The 14,197-nt window shown below is 40.7% G+C and overlaps 1 protein-coding gene across 5 annotated transcripts in view; it reads right to left on the bottom strand.

The window, feature by feature from the left end:
• The window catches only part of TMEM178B (transmembrane protein 178B), a 231,434-nt gene that overhangs the window by 111,330 nt on the left and 105,907 nt on the right, over window positions 1–14,197 (bottom strand). The window contains exon 3 of one of the 5 annotated variants that reach the window (XR_006171841.1): window positions 223–392. The exons of the other annotated variants lie outside the window; for them this stretch is intronic. The gene's annotated coding sequence lies outside the window, so the exon portion shown is untranslated. Of the gene's footprint in view, window positions 1–222; window positions 393–14,197 lie in introns of those variants that run through there. 5 annotated transcript variants of the gene reach the window in all.

Below are 14,197 nucleotides of genomic sequence, written 5' to 3'. Positions count from 1 at the left end.
TTTCACACTGCATCTTTTGTAGGCATGCCACAGACTGTCACACAAGAGTATGTACAGAAAACATACCCCATGTACCCCTACAGACAAAAGTGTTCCTAAATTCTGACTATGGCACACAGAGGTTTGAGATGATTGCAACTGTAATGTGAACCTTGTCCTTCATTCTTGTCACAGCTGCATGCTCAACAGAAGAATAACTCAGCAAAAAGGGATGATTGTTTTTTATTCATAGGATAGCACTCATGACCAGTAAGAAAAATGATTTAATCGATACAGAGAGCATTCTCCTGGATGAAGTTCAACTCCAAGACCTTGGGAAATGAAGCCTTGTCTTCCAGCCAGCCCTGCTCTGCCTCCCAAAGCAATCCTTCCACAGTCTTCACCCTGAAGCCCTTCAAGGAAGAGAACAGAACAAGCTTTACCAAGACACATCCTTGCAGACTGAAATGGCCAAACACGGAACATTCAACAGAACCAAGAACCTTTGTATCTTGAGCTTGCAAAACAAGTCTGGTAGTTGAGTCTGATACCATCCCTCTAAACGTGCGGTAAGAAGAGCCTGGAGGATCTTGCTCTAAACCCCTTGACAGCGATTGTCGTGACCATATAAAATGCCAACAGCCTCACCTAGCACTATCAGTTAGTCTCATCAACTTTGTTCTGTGAGAAAAATTCAGAAGGAAGACAGAAGACCGCAGCATCTTGTCTCTGCCTCTTCACTACCTTTGTTACCATACTGGAATCATCAGTTAGGTACATTTCTCCAGGTGTCACTGCCTAGACTATGGAGTCAGCAATGACCAAGGTTTGAAATGCCACCATGAGAAGATCCTGAGAAGATGCTGACTTTTTCATAGCACATGTACAGCCTATGGACAAAGCCTGCAAGTAACCCCATACTCCAAGCCTTCAAAAGATTCTGAAATCCTTTTGTCCTATAGAAACATCACCGAGATTAAAGCAAAGCTCTTCACTGAGTCCTCTAGCCTCTGAGCACTACAGTGCTGAGGAAATTGGAACATGCGTTTTGTTTTTTCATATGGACACCTTTAATTAAAAAAATATCCTTTTCAACAAAAGCTTTCCTAATAATGCAAAGTTCTATTAAAAAAAAAAATAAACCTAAATATTTTAGTTTTGGATTAAATGCTTATCAATCAAATAAAAATGTTTTGAATAATGATAATAATGGGATTATTCAGTCTGGAGAGAAGGAAGCTCAGGGGAGACATTATTGCTGGACCTGAAGGACCTGAAGGGAGGTTGTGGTGAGGTGAGGGTCAATCTCTTCTACTTAACTTGTAATAGGACAAGAGGGAATGGCCTCAAGTTGCGCCGTGGGAGATTCAGGTTGGACATTAGGAAATAATTCTCCTCTAAGAATGTGCTGGAACAGGCTGCCCACAGCAGTGGTGGAGTCACAGTTGCTGGAGGTGTTAAAGAAACATTTAGGTGTTGTATTGAGGGACATCATTTAGAGGGAAATACCAGTGACAGTTGTGCAATTGGACTGGATGATCTTGGAGGACTTTGCCAACCTTGGGCATTCTATGATATTCTAATACAATATATTATTGTAAGGGATGTAGATTTTCTGAAAATAAACAAACACTTTTCATTGTTTAGTCCAAAATTAAATCTGATATCAAACAAGGATGTTGACTTTTTTATTTTTAACCCAGCCCTACCCCAAATTCTGTGCAACAGATGAGTACTTTTGTCACCCCTTCCATGTGGGGATAGACTGGTACATCTTTACAGCACATTCCCAGCACAGCTTCTCAGACTTCAATGTCCCTGGTCACACTCTTGTCCATTCACACATTCACTGTAAATCTTCCAGTCTTGATTGCTTCCAAACTATCAATGCCAATACTTCTTCACAAACACACCCAAACATGTTTTTTAATAGATTCATTATCTCTATGTTTTAGTTTGAAACAATGAATTTTACATTCCTCTTACATCAACATAATAGACATGAGACTCCAGTGATTTCCATGAAGCTATTTTTAGTTTATTGCAGTAGAAGAAAAAAGACAACTGGGTTTCCATCCTGCACTTATTTCCATTTACAAGCGATATTTTTTTCATGTATTCATCACTCTTGAAAGCTGGTACAATCCTGTTCATATTAGTCTAATGTGCAACTTTTTGCTAAAACAGGAGGAATAAGCAAAAACCTGTTCTTCAGTATAAACTGGGAGAGATTTGGCTTTACCAGAACACATCTGTTACACTACACTCAACACTGCAGTACTGCAAAATGTGTGTAAGACATTAATGAATTCTGCAGTATATACACATGATCTAAACTAGGTTTCATCCATAAAGTTTCGCTCCTGATGGCTGGAAATATTTGGGGTCAAGCAAAGGTGAAAGTTATTAGTCACTTCTAAGCTCTCAAACTGGACAATTAATTCCAGTCTGCTCCCAGTGACGCACAGTTGCAAGCAGCATTGGCTTCTCAAGTACGTGTGCAATTGTGTGTATTGATCTCAAAAATGCCCAGAGCCCTTTTAATGCATTTAATAAATATATAACATTTTGCTGAGTAAATCCAAATTGATGTTCTGTACCATTTTCAATATGCAAAGAAAAAGTAAAACCTTCAAATCTTTTTATTATTATTATTTGTGGTGATTGAACTTTTGGGTTTTATTTACTGGCAACACTGGAACTTATTAGGAAACAAATTATTTCCCAAATTAATAGAATGCTGACAGTCAAGCTTTTTCTGCAGTTTCATTCCTGAAGGTCTTGTACAATGCATAAGCCTAACAGAATTCTTTCCTCTGGTTTCTATTTTAATTTAAAAAAGAAACATAACAGTGGGGGCATTTTAAATATAAACTAAGAATCTGCTCTGGCGATTGCATCTCTGTGATGCTGCATCAAATCTAAAATTGAAACTGAGCAGAAAATGACTATATAGGCAAAAATGAAAGTCACTAGCACCTCATTAACTGAGGAAATTGCAGAGTGGTCAAACAATATGTATACTGACAAATGAAAACTACCTTTTTTTAATCTTGAGTTTTAATCTTCTAGGGTTATTTTAAGTAACAAAGTAAGTACCTTTGTTTTATCATTGCTTTTAAATACAGAGAGAAATTATTTGCCAGACCGGCTCTGCACTATACTAGCAGCTCCATGACTTTTACCCTGATGAGATCCATTTAGCTTTCCTGTTTGTAGGGAAATTCTGTCTCCGTTTTGACAGCTTCCAGATCCATTTTAGCATGAAAATGAATGGTCTTTTGTGGAATTCAATCCAGGGTATGGTTCAAGAAATAAACTATTTGGAGATCAAGAAATAGACTATGACAAAACTAAGGTCAAAAGTTGCTACTGAACTTTGCTAGATGATTTATCAAAAGCATTTCCAAAATAGATGTCTGAATTTCCTCTGACATCTTCTTGATTTTATCAGAGATTGTTCCTACCAGCTTCCTCCGGAAGCCTGAGATACTAGGCAAAAGTGCAGCAGAAGCATTCCAATACTTAACTTTGTACTCATAAACCCTTTTCCAAACCTGGACTGCCATCTTTCAGCTGCAGAAGCTGGAAAGTGCCACTGCAGGCAGCAGCCATGCTCCACAAAGAGAGTCACAGCACTTGGAAGGGGCTCGTGGACTAGTCCAGAGAAGAGTGGCAATTTTAAGTCACTGTCTGTGACATTTCCTTCTGGCTGGAAGTGAATGGAGAGCACATTGGAGGCCTCTCCCAACAGAAGTGATAGATGCCTGCTTTAGCAACTGAGTTAATTCAAATAAACCCCTGGGCTGTTGGGTTACTACAGAAATCATACTCCACACCAGTGACCTCTTAAGACAACAGACTCCACTTTCCAAGCAAGCCTGCTGGGGACATGGAAGAAACCTGTTTCTTTCAGCTGTATTAGTTGGTCTAATAAAGAACATTCCCTCCCTACAAATCTTGCCTTGCTTATGGATGTTTGACAATTATGACCACAGAAATCCTACTGCTGCTTATTGGAACCACTATGAAATGTCTCAGGAGTCTTCTGCTCAGATCAAAGATAGATGATCACTATGGATCATTTTTTTCCACCTCTACAAGCCCTTTGGGTCCATTTCTCCTTCCCTACCTAAGCAGTTGGTATTAGTGATAAAACCAGGCAGCATGAAATGCAGATGACTCCAAGTCGTTTTATCTTCCTTCTAAGTAAAATAAATAGTACTGTTCCAGCCTTCTCCAACTAAAGCCTGGAGAAAAAAAGGAAACACATCAAATACCCTTCTTCTTTTAACACTTCAAGTTTTCCGTCAACATTTTAAACACATGTTCTCACAGTTCACTTCCACAACAGGCAGCATCCTTTTTACTGTTCTCCAGCCACTCTTCCCCTTCGCTGCTCTCTCCCTTCTGGCAGGCTTGAGCAGCTGGGTAATGCACAAGATTGGGAACAGACCTATGCATTTAATGTATCTTAGTACCACTGAAATCCAAAATAATGAGGCCAGGACAAGCACAGTCTATATCCTTTTGCCACTGTAACTATGATGACTTAGATATCGAGCCACGTATCTAGAAGTTTTGGTGCATGTAATATGAATATACTTACTTATTATAACCTGTATCAAGTAATCGAACAACTCAGAGACTCCTTGTTAAGTTTGAGGCCAGTTTTATCTCTCTCTCCTCTGCTCCAGTTTTCAGGACACTGGCAGCAGCTACTATATATCGAGACCCCACTGTAATGCCAAGATAGCTGCATTGCGCCTACACAATTACACCACTTGCAGCAGGAGCCTCACGGGACACAAGGTTTACATGCTGCAGACATCATTCATGTATTCACTAAAAGTGCAGGTCTACCAACATTCAGAGCTGAACACAACTATGTAACTGCTCTGCACTCCATGAAATGGCAATTCATGCCTTACCTGCTGCAATATACTCAGATACATATGCACGCACAGTCTATAGAGTGGGAAAAAATGATTATTACTATTATTTAATTTTTGATATCTTAGCAGAAGTTCACACACTTTATTCACAAGGTCACATATGCATTCATGTGGAAGATTGATCAATCAACAGATCAATAGCTTAACTGATCAAGCGTCACCTTTAATTGTCAGGATTATCTCTCAAGACAGAAGAAAGACACATCTCTCAAGTGCCTTACAAAAACAACAACAACAAGCAGATGCATCAGCTATTACTCTAGATAACATGAGTTCTAACAATCACAGGATCCTTGTAAACCTCTGCTTGTCTTCTGCATCTCCATTTCCAGCAGCATATCCTGTTACCACAGGAAAGAGTTAAAGTAGCATGGTTCACTTATAGGAAATATGTATAAAGAACAGATGGAGTGGTAATGGCAGTGAAGGAATCCTATCCAATAAAACTTCTCCTACTCCTGCCAAAACAGCCATAGGTTGTGTTTTTCAGGAGCTCATTTAATCTAAATAAAGTTAGTGCAGAATTGGCCAGGTTCTCAGATCAGTGCAGTGCAACTCCCCTAACTTTTGGGTAGTCAAAGCATACCACAAGGTGTACCCAAAGTCCCAGACATTCCCCTTTACAAACCTCACACACCACCGTTTGCTGCAAGAAAGGTCTTCGTGCTGCTTCAAGACCCACCCAACTACAGCATGTTTATCTTTCCTGTTGTTCTCTGCCTCCTTGAAACTACTGTGCAGATTTGTTAAACAACTGCTGTAGTAATGAACCTCACATTTACTTCTGGAAAAAATAGACTTTTTTCATTTATCTCACAACACGTACAGGCACACAGAGTACATAAAACCAGTTTGCAAACTGTCGTGTGACCTAGCAGGATGAAAGGGGCTTTATGAGTATCATAAATCATTTTTTATCTGCCTTGGCTCTTTTTATAAATAGCATATCTTGGCTTTGTATGTCTTAAATGCTTTGGACCATTTCTTTTGTTCAGAGGAAGAACAGTGATAGGAATTTATTTATTCAGAGGGAGGGAGAGTGGTATTAATATTTTTGTGCTGCTGTTGAAAATACAGCCCCAACACAGGCAGAATTCCCATAGTTTTATATAAAAGCCATCTGCAACTTTTTTTCCCACTAAGCTACATAGGACTTTGTTTAAAGCTTAATGCACACAAGAAATTTCATGTAAATTAGCCACCTGAGGGTACCAACACAGACCATGACTGTAGTAGAAACATATCGGCATTGGCATAAAAAAGGCTAATTAACTGCTTCCTTTCTGCCAGTTGCACACCAGATCCACACTGCTGCTCAGCATCTCCTGGGCTGCTGCAGATATGCTGGCAAACACTCTCCTTCCACGGAGCTCAGCACAACATTGCTGAGAGAGGTTGCACAAATGCAGAGGGGAACAGCAATACGAGGGATGAGCGTTCCGCAAGCAAAGGGATAGAGAGCTCAAAGCACATCCATCCCCTTCCTTCACACGGAGCAAAGCTCTCCTCATGCATGCAGCAGTTCTGGAAAATCAGACTTTGCTTCGTATGTTTTTCTTCCTCAGTACAAAGAGCCATTGAAATGCTGTAGTCCTATGCAGTATGTTTGGGGCTGATAAGAATAACAACGTGCAAGGAATTAGTTCTTCATTTCACACACAGGAAAACAGACTTTGTAGAATATTCTCACTAAAAGACAATCCCAAACAGGACGCAAACCCACAATTTCTAAAGGATAAAGTCAGACTATTCACCCAGGGAGTTGCACACTCTGATTAGAGAATCTTAAGGTGTTAAGTAAAAACCTGTACACTTTCATGAATGCAACTGAAATAAACTGTGAATTACCGAAGTAATTCTCATGCAGCTCGGGATTTGATTGCCTTATTCCTCACACAGTGATTTGCACCCACACATTGCGTATCAAGCAGGTGTAAAATGCTGCCACTGGAGGAATAGGGAATGCTCCTTTAAGACTATTTGATACACACATTGCCCTGAATTTAAGAGGTAAGAAAGTGCCCTACCAGGTAGCATGAAAGGAATTCAGTCCCTATAACTCAAACATGTCTTTTGTGGGTATTAAGCCCTTTCTGTTTACAAATGTCCTAACATTAATGCTTGTTCTTACAATGTACTGGAGATAAGTCCATAATAAAACCCTATTCAAAGTCCCACAGTGATGTACTTGAAACATACTGCCAGGCTTTCCTGGTCAGCCCCATTTTTTCAGTTTCTCGACTTTTCCTTCTTTTGACTCACTTGCTTTCTCTGTTAGCTGCAGCAGAAGGGGAGCTTACCCTCAGTGTTTTCTCTGTAGCTGTTCTGCACCCATAGAACCGCCTCATACAAAGAGACCTTCACCTAGGCACAAGTGTGATGTACAATAGGGCGACTGCACAGGGCAGTAGAATAGCAGCAAGACCAGCAGCCTTTTGTCTGAGGTCACCAGGAGGCATCCAAATTAACTCAACACAAAAAACCCGTTCCACTTTGATGACTTTTGGTCAACTGTGAGAAAGGAGTTAGTAGTTTCACAACAGATTGAGCTCCATGTCACAGAAAATAAATAAGTAAAATACATACTATAGAAAATAATGCACTCCTCTGCCATCAGTGTTACCACCCTCAGCTCCTTGCTAAAGACTGAGATGTCCTGGTGGGACACAGAAACATGCACTTCTGTTGCCTATGCTGTTTCTGAAGAAAAAACACAGGTCTTCGTGTTTGGGAATGCAAAGCCCTCGCTAAAGCCACGATGCTATGAAGGGAAGAAGGACAATGCAAGATACAAGAAAGAGAGATCTTGTTTGCTCCTCACACAGCTCCAGCACAGGGGCAGCAGAGGATGCTTCCCTGTAAGCTCAGCACTTTCCTCCTGAGCATGCTTTCAGCACTGGGTGCATATGCTCACACATAGGGTAAAGCTCTTTGCGTGTCAGAGTGCACCAGGAGCAAAAAGAGTGATTTATAAGCAGCCAGCACCATTACAATGCTAGCTCATTTTACACTCCTTACATTCTCCGAACTTATCTTAAAGATAACTTTTTCCCCTCTGGCTAGAAATTAGAACTTTTTTTTTTTTTTTTTTATCTCCCTTTTATTCCACTAGGTTTAAAAGAACTGGTACAAGAAAGATGAGTGCAAACACACTTTGAAAATACTAAGGGTTAACAAAAACACCGGCGAGGAATAGAAGACACGGTTAAGGGCGACAACCTTCTTTTTGCTCCTGAAAATGTAGCACTAAGGTTAGTTGCTCCACTAACCCCACTCACTGTTATTCTCTGACTCCTCGTGGCCCGAAAAAGACCTAGAAGCGAAAACACAGCCTCAAATCTCACAGCTTGTTTGAGGTACGTATTCTTTGAGAACGTCTTCCTTTCATCTGACACAAAGCTGCCGATGCATGAAGCCAGCTCTTCCCACAGAAAGGAGAGATGAGCACACATGCATACACACACACACACAGGGCTTGGGCTGCTCGGAGCACCTTGGCAGCCATCTGCAGCAATGAAGCTATGTATTTGTGCTGTTACATCCCTCCACATTAACCACTGCGTACCCAGCTGGATTGCACTGAAGAAAAGAGCCAGTCCTTATTCCATTAGCCATCAATGACTAAAATTCAGATAAAGCAGGGCAGAAAAACAATGCCGGAAGGCATGCCGATACCATCCTACAAAGCTGCAGCCCATTGTAAAACAGAGAAAGCAGCAAGCCTATCGCATCCCATCTCCCTTAGGCCTCCAGACTCATTCAGACTGGCATGGCAGCTTTCTCACTGAACAAGTAGATTGTTTTCTTATTTTATTAACAGTAGTAGCAACAGCAGAGCTGCTTCCTCTGGCACTGATCTCTGCCTGACATTGGAGACTCACTTTCAAACTGCAAAACAATTTTTGTGTCAGAGGCTTGCTTGCCACTTTTCTTCTTAGATCGCTGACTTTAAATGAAATTATAAGGCCAGCAGGACTAGACAGAAAAAGAACCATTAAACCTTGATAATTTTCTGCTAGAAGAAACACTTTAAGCTAAAACGACAATCAGATCAGGAAAAAACATCCACTTTGATAAGCCAGTAATTAAACAGCAAGCAAGCTGGTGAGTCAATGTGATCAGTCAACCATGCCGACCAAGACGTTGCTGTCAAGGGGAGAGTAAGGCTTAAAGGTAAATTTTGCTCATCCATCTACTCAGTAGAAAGATAGAAGATGCCATGAATACCCTACTACAGAGGTCATCTGCAGAAAAATAGGAAGGATTCTGGTCTTACAAAAGAACAAAAACACAGGGAACATGCCAAAGGAATGAAAAATCTGAAGCAGATAAATGCTTTAAGTATTTGACTGATTTTGTTGCAAGCCTCATAACGTGAGCTAAAGGATAACTGACTTGGAATCCCTCAGACTGCAGACTACTTTAGCTGTCCTGGGGTAATAACTCACCAACTGCAGTGACCATAAAGCTGAATATTTGCGAAAAGAAGGGTTATGTGTGGTATGTTCTGTGGGGACCAGAATCAGCCCTGAAAGCTCAGGAGTCTTGCATGTCCAGCCCACTTGTGCCCAACAGATATCTAGCAAACAAACTACACATCAGTATATACACTAAAGTTTGCCCATTCTTGGGAGGTCTGAGTGCAAGCCAGGTGTGTGGCAAATGCAACCCGTCTGACACAAGTTTGGTACGTGGTTACCCAGGCATCTCAGTAATTACCTATGAAATAAGTGGGGGAATCTGCACCTACAGTGAAAAAAAGACAAGTGTTAATGGCACAAAGTAAAAAAAAAAAAATAATAAGATGCTATTCTGTATAAAAATATCTATGCTTATAAATTCTATGTATGTAACAAAGACCTGAAATCACTAACAATATTGAGCAATGACCACTAACAGAACTGGAAATTTGTATTACCATCAATGGATACCAGATTAGAATCTTGTAGAGTAATGTGAATCATTCAAAATAAATAACTTATTGAGAGACTGATATTGGTTTTGTTTTCATATAATCACAGAATGACCTGGGTTAAATGAAAATTTAAGACCACCCAGTCACAATCCCCTGCCATGGGCAGAGCTGCCACCCAGCAGCTCAGGCTGCCCAGGGCTCCATCCAACCTGGCCCTGAGCCTCCAGGGATGGGGCACCCACAGGTTCTATTCCCATGCCTCACCATCCTCTGAGTAAAGAATTTCCTCCTAACACGTAACCTAAAATTCCCTTTTAATTTAAAACCATTCTCTTCTTGCCCTATCATTACCAGACTGTGTCAAAAGTTGGTCTCCATCTGGTTTATAAGTTCTCTTTAAATATCTAAAGGAAATAATTTTTTTTCTATTTTTATTTGATTTGTTGTGAACAAACCAAGTCCTAAAATATGTCTCCTATTCAACACTGATGAGCAAAGGTTAAGTGCCAACAAATCTAACAAATGAAGTGTGCTTTTTAAATGCTTTTCTTGGGAACTTGTTATCTTTCTGTGATTGATCATTTTATTCTCCATGGAGCTGCCTCAGTTCTCTGAAAAAGATGGACACAATTGTTAAGACGAAACAGGAAGTGTTTTAAAGACAGCATTTGGAAAGAATGAGAAGTCTGTCATTCCAGAAGTCTGCCTAATGACAATTTATATTGTCTTTCAGCAAAAAACAACATCTGTCAACAGTACAAAAATCATACCAAAAAAAAAAAAAAAAAGCAAAAAAAATGGAAGAGAAAAAAAAACAAACCAAAGTAAAATTTGCCAACATATTTCTGAATGGTTTTAATACAGTTCAAATACTTATGCTCATAAATCAGTGGCAATTCAATTTCCAGACCAATTCAAAAAAGAACAAAATATTTGGAAGAGTATCTTCAAAGAGTATGAAAGGCACCATAATCACATGCAGCAGAGAGCATTTTGGAGTCTTTGAATATTAACATGACATGTTTTGAGTCCTATCATTTAAGGTTGTACCATGAGCAGTCGCTGGAACAGCAAAGCATTAAGCAGCGTTTGCCCAGGTTTCCAACCAAAGTTCAAGGCTGTAGACAGAATCACAGAATCATAGAATATCCTGAGTTGGAAGGGACCCATAAGGATTATCAAGTCCTACTCCTGAGAATGACAAGCCAGAGATAGTGTCTGAAAAGAAGATTACTGACAGAAGTAGTGATAAGAAGGAAAATAAACGTAAAGCCAAGCTGTCACTGTTCTCAGTTATTAGCACGATGTTCATTTTCTCCTCCTGTACAATTCGCCTTCTCTCATTAGGTCAATGGATCTTTAAGCCCTAAACCCACTGCTGACAAATGCTTCAAGTGAAGTTAATAGTTAGTGAACATGGCCAACCAAATAATAAACTATGGTGTGGAATGGGGGTAACAGGATATCCATACTGACTTCCGTAAAAGACCAAATTAAAGGTCCCACATTGATCAATTTTGTCTTGAGTCTTCTAGCATGCTTAGGTCAAATTCACATACTGAGAAAGAACTCAGTGGAGAATGAGGATGGATCTATACACTTTCTGTTCCCATTGTCAGCATCACTGCTCCTTTGCCTTTAATTCACATACACACCATCACCTTGTGTTCTGGTACAATATTTCATCAGGGCTGGAATAATAGTGCTTCTGACTAAGCACTAGAGCTAGCCAGCACCAATATCTATTGACTTCAGAACGTATATTTTCCTACAGTCTCATGAGCTCCTTCTTAAGATGCAGTCAAAAAGTCAAGTACTTTTTCAGAGCTCTTCAAAAAACTATCATAGTCCAGGGCTTCATTCTGACTTACACTGAACATAGCATAAAGAATGTGGCAGAGTCTGTTGGAGGATCACAAGAAAGAAAAGAACCATTGATGGATCACAATTAAAAACAAGAAGAAAAAAAAAAGAAAACAACAACAACAAAAAAGACAACACCACAGGTAAAAACTTTGCAAATGTATAGGGAAGTTTCTAAGGAATCAGATTCAGACCAAGATTCAGAACCTTCCAAACACACAGGCATTTAAGTAAAAGATATCTTCAAATTTGTAATCTAAACTCTTCGGAAGTTTCCAAGGACTTTCAGATTTAAGGCTTGCATTCAGGCATATGGACTTCAAACCTGGTAGAAGTTTCCCTGTCTCTCTGAATATTCTGCAACATTAACAGCCAATAATATTTTCATTATTGCTACCGCAGTTCCTCCCACAGCAGCCTCTCATCTCACTCCTAGCTCTCAGATGAGCCACAGAGCTTCTTAACTGTTGGCTGCTAAACACTTAAATTACCCTGTGGTTTTCTCCCCACCTTCTCTTTTATGTATTCCCACTGTGTATCTTCACAGAAGACAGGATGTGTATTTTGCAGCATGGTGTTCCAGCTCATGGCTCAGCATGCAAGATGCACACTCTCTAGTCTGGCTGCCAGCATTCCGAGCATCAGAACATAGCTAAATAGCTCTCAGGATAGGGCTCATTAGGCTCCACTGAAGAGCCAAGAGGAGCAATAGATTTTATAAGTGAAAGCATTCACCAGGTGGAAAATACTCATCATTTGATTTGAGCAAGGACAAATCGCTCTTAAAAGACTTCCTAGAAGCTACATATATATAAATATATATATGTATATTAAAAAGTTAGAAAAACACATCTGAATTTATTCTCTTCAGCTTCATCTTCCCTGCGGGAATGTGCACCCCAAAGTCTTGGGCTCCTCTTAAGTGAGGAACCCACTGCAGCCTTGTCCCTGTTATCTGCCTGTGTCTGCTCCCAGAGGAAACAGGTAGAGCTGAGAGATGACAGATTGCTGCTTGAGCCCCATCACAACAGGCAGCTGTGGCAGTGCCAAAGCACCTCCTCAAACAGCTGTGAAGTGTTCCCTGACCCCACTGTCCGGATATATATGAGCAAATTTTGTTCCTTTTATATGTAGTTTTTCATCTGCACTCAAAAGGCATCTAAGTGGCCATTCCTAAAATGCAAACTAAACAACTGAACTGGAAAGTATAAGCAGAAAACAAAGATGGTGGCCTGGCACTGGGATATGCTGTGCCTGTACAACTCTCAGAGCTGCTTCATGACACAAAGCAATTGCAATGCCTTAATTCATAAAAAAGAGTTTTCTGGTACTTACACTAAATTTGAGGATCTTTCATACTTCACCAAGAAAATTTGCATGACAGAACTAAATCATTAAAGGCAGAATGTGTTATGCTGATTTTCTATTTTGTTACCACTAAACTTTTTCAGGACCATTTCAGCACAGTAGCACATCCTTTCCTTGAAACTGCAAGGCTGCATTTCCCTTTACTGCCAGCATGAGCTCTCATACGAACACCAGTGGACAGCACAAGGAAAGCTGTAGGAAATCTTCTCACTGAAGGGGACAGGGTCTTTAGTAGGGTCTGTTGAGATAGGACAAGGGAAAATGGTTTCATACTAAAAGAGAAGAGATTTACACTGTATATAATGAAGATCGTTATTACAATAGGGGTAGTGAGGCACTGGAATAGGTTGCCCAGAGAGATGGTGGATATCCCATCTCTGGAGACACTCAAGGCCAGGCTGGAGAGGCTCTGAGCACCCTGATCTAGGTATGGGTGTCCCTGTTCATTGCAGTGGAGTTGGATTAGATCTGAGGGATCTAGATCTACATCTTCTCATGGGGTCTAGATCTAATGAGCTCTTTACAGAAAAAAAATAAAAAATCATGGACAGCTCTGGTTTGCTTGGTAAGACAGAGCTTCAGATGCTCAAAACACTGCATCTGCTGGACCTGCAGTGACAACAGCAGTGACACTGGGGTTCAAGGAATTTGCCTTCACTAGGAGCTCTAATGAAATGGAGCCAAAGCAGAGAGCCAGCTCCTGCCAGAGAGGGACAAACAACAGCTTTGGAGACGGTCTGAAGGATCTACTGGGAGTGTCAAGACAAAAAACAAAATCTGTGAGATTAACAGTGAGATGACATACTGTGCCATGTCACCGCCACCTTCAACCACAGCTCAACAACACAGGTTCCCAACAACAGGGAGAACTTTCTAGGGAGGGAGAGGGGCCCACAGCCAAGGGGACCAGGCCTGCAGGCCACATCTGAGCCCACCACTTAGAGTAGCACAGAGCTCCAAGGGGAGGCGTTCCCATAGGAGACCTTCCCCACTGCAGCAGCATGCAGACGAGCCTGCACCATAGCACTGAGGCAGGGCAAGCTGTTCTTTGCACTGACATGGCCTTTGAGACCGTTGGCTTTTTATTGCTGAAGCTTTCCCTTGCTGAGGCTAGACG

The sequence above is a fragment of the Centrocercus urophasianus genome, unplaced genomic scaffold, assembly GCF_019232065.1.
Source record: "Centrocercus urophasianus isolate 14NV4802_14NV808 unplaced genomic scaffold, USGS_Curo_1.0 seq_73, whole genome shotgun sequence".
NCBI lineage: Eukaryota > Metazoa > Chordata > Aves > Galliformes > Phasianidae > Centrocercus > Centrocercus urophasianus.
This window is presented reverse-complemented; position numbering and strand designations above follow the sequence as displayed.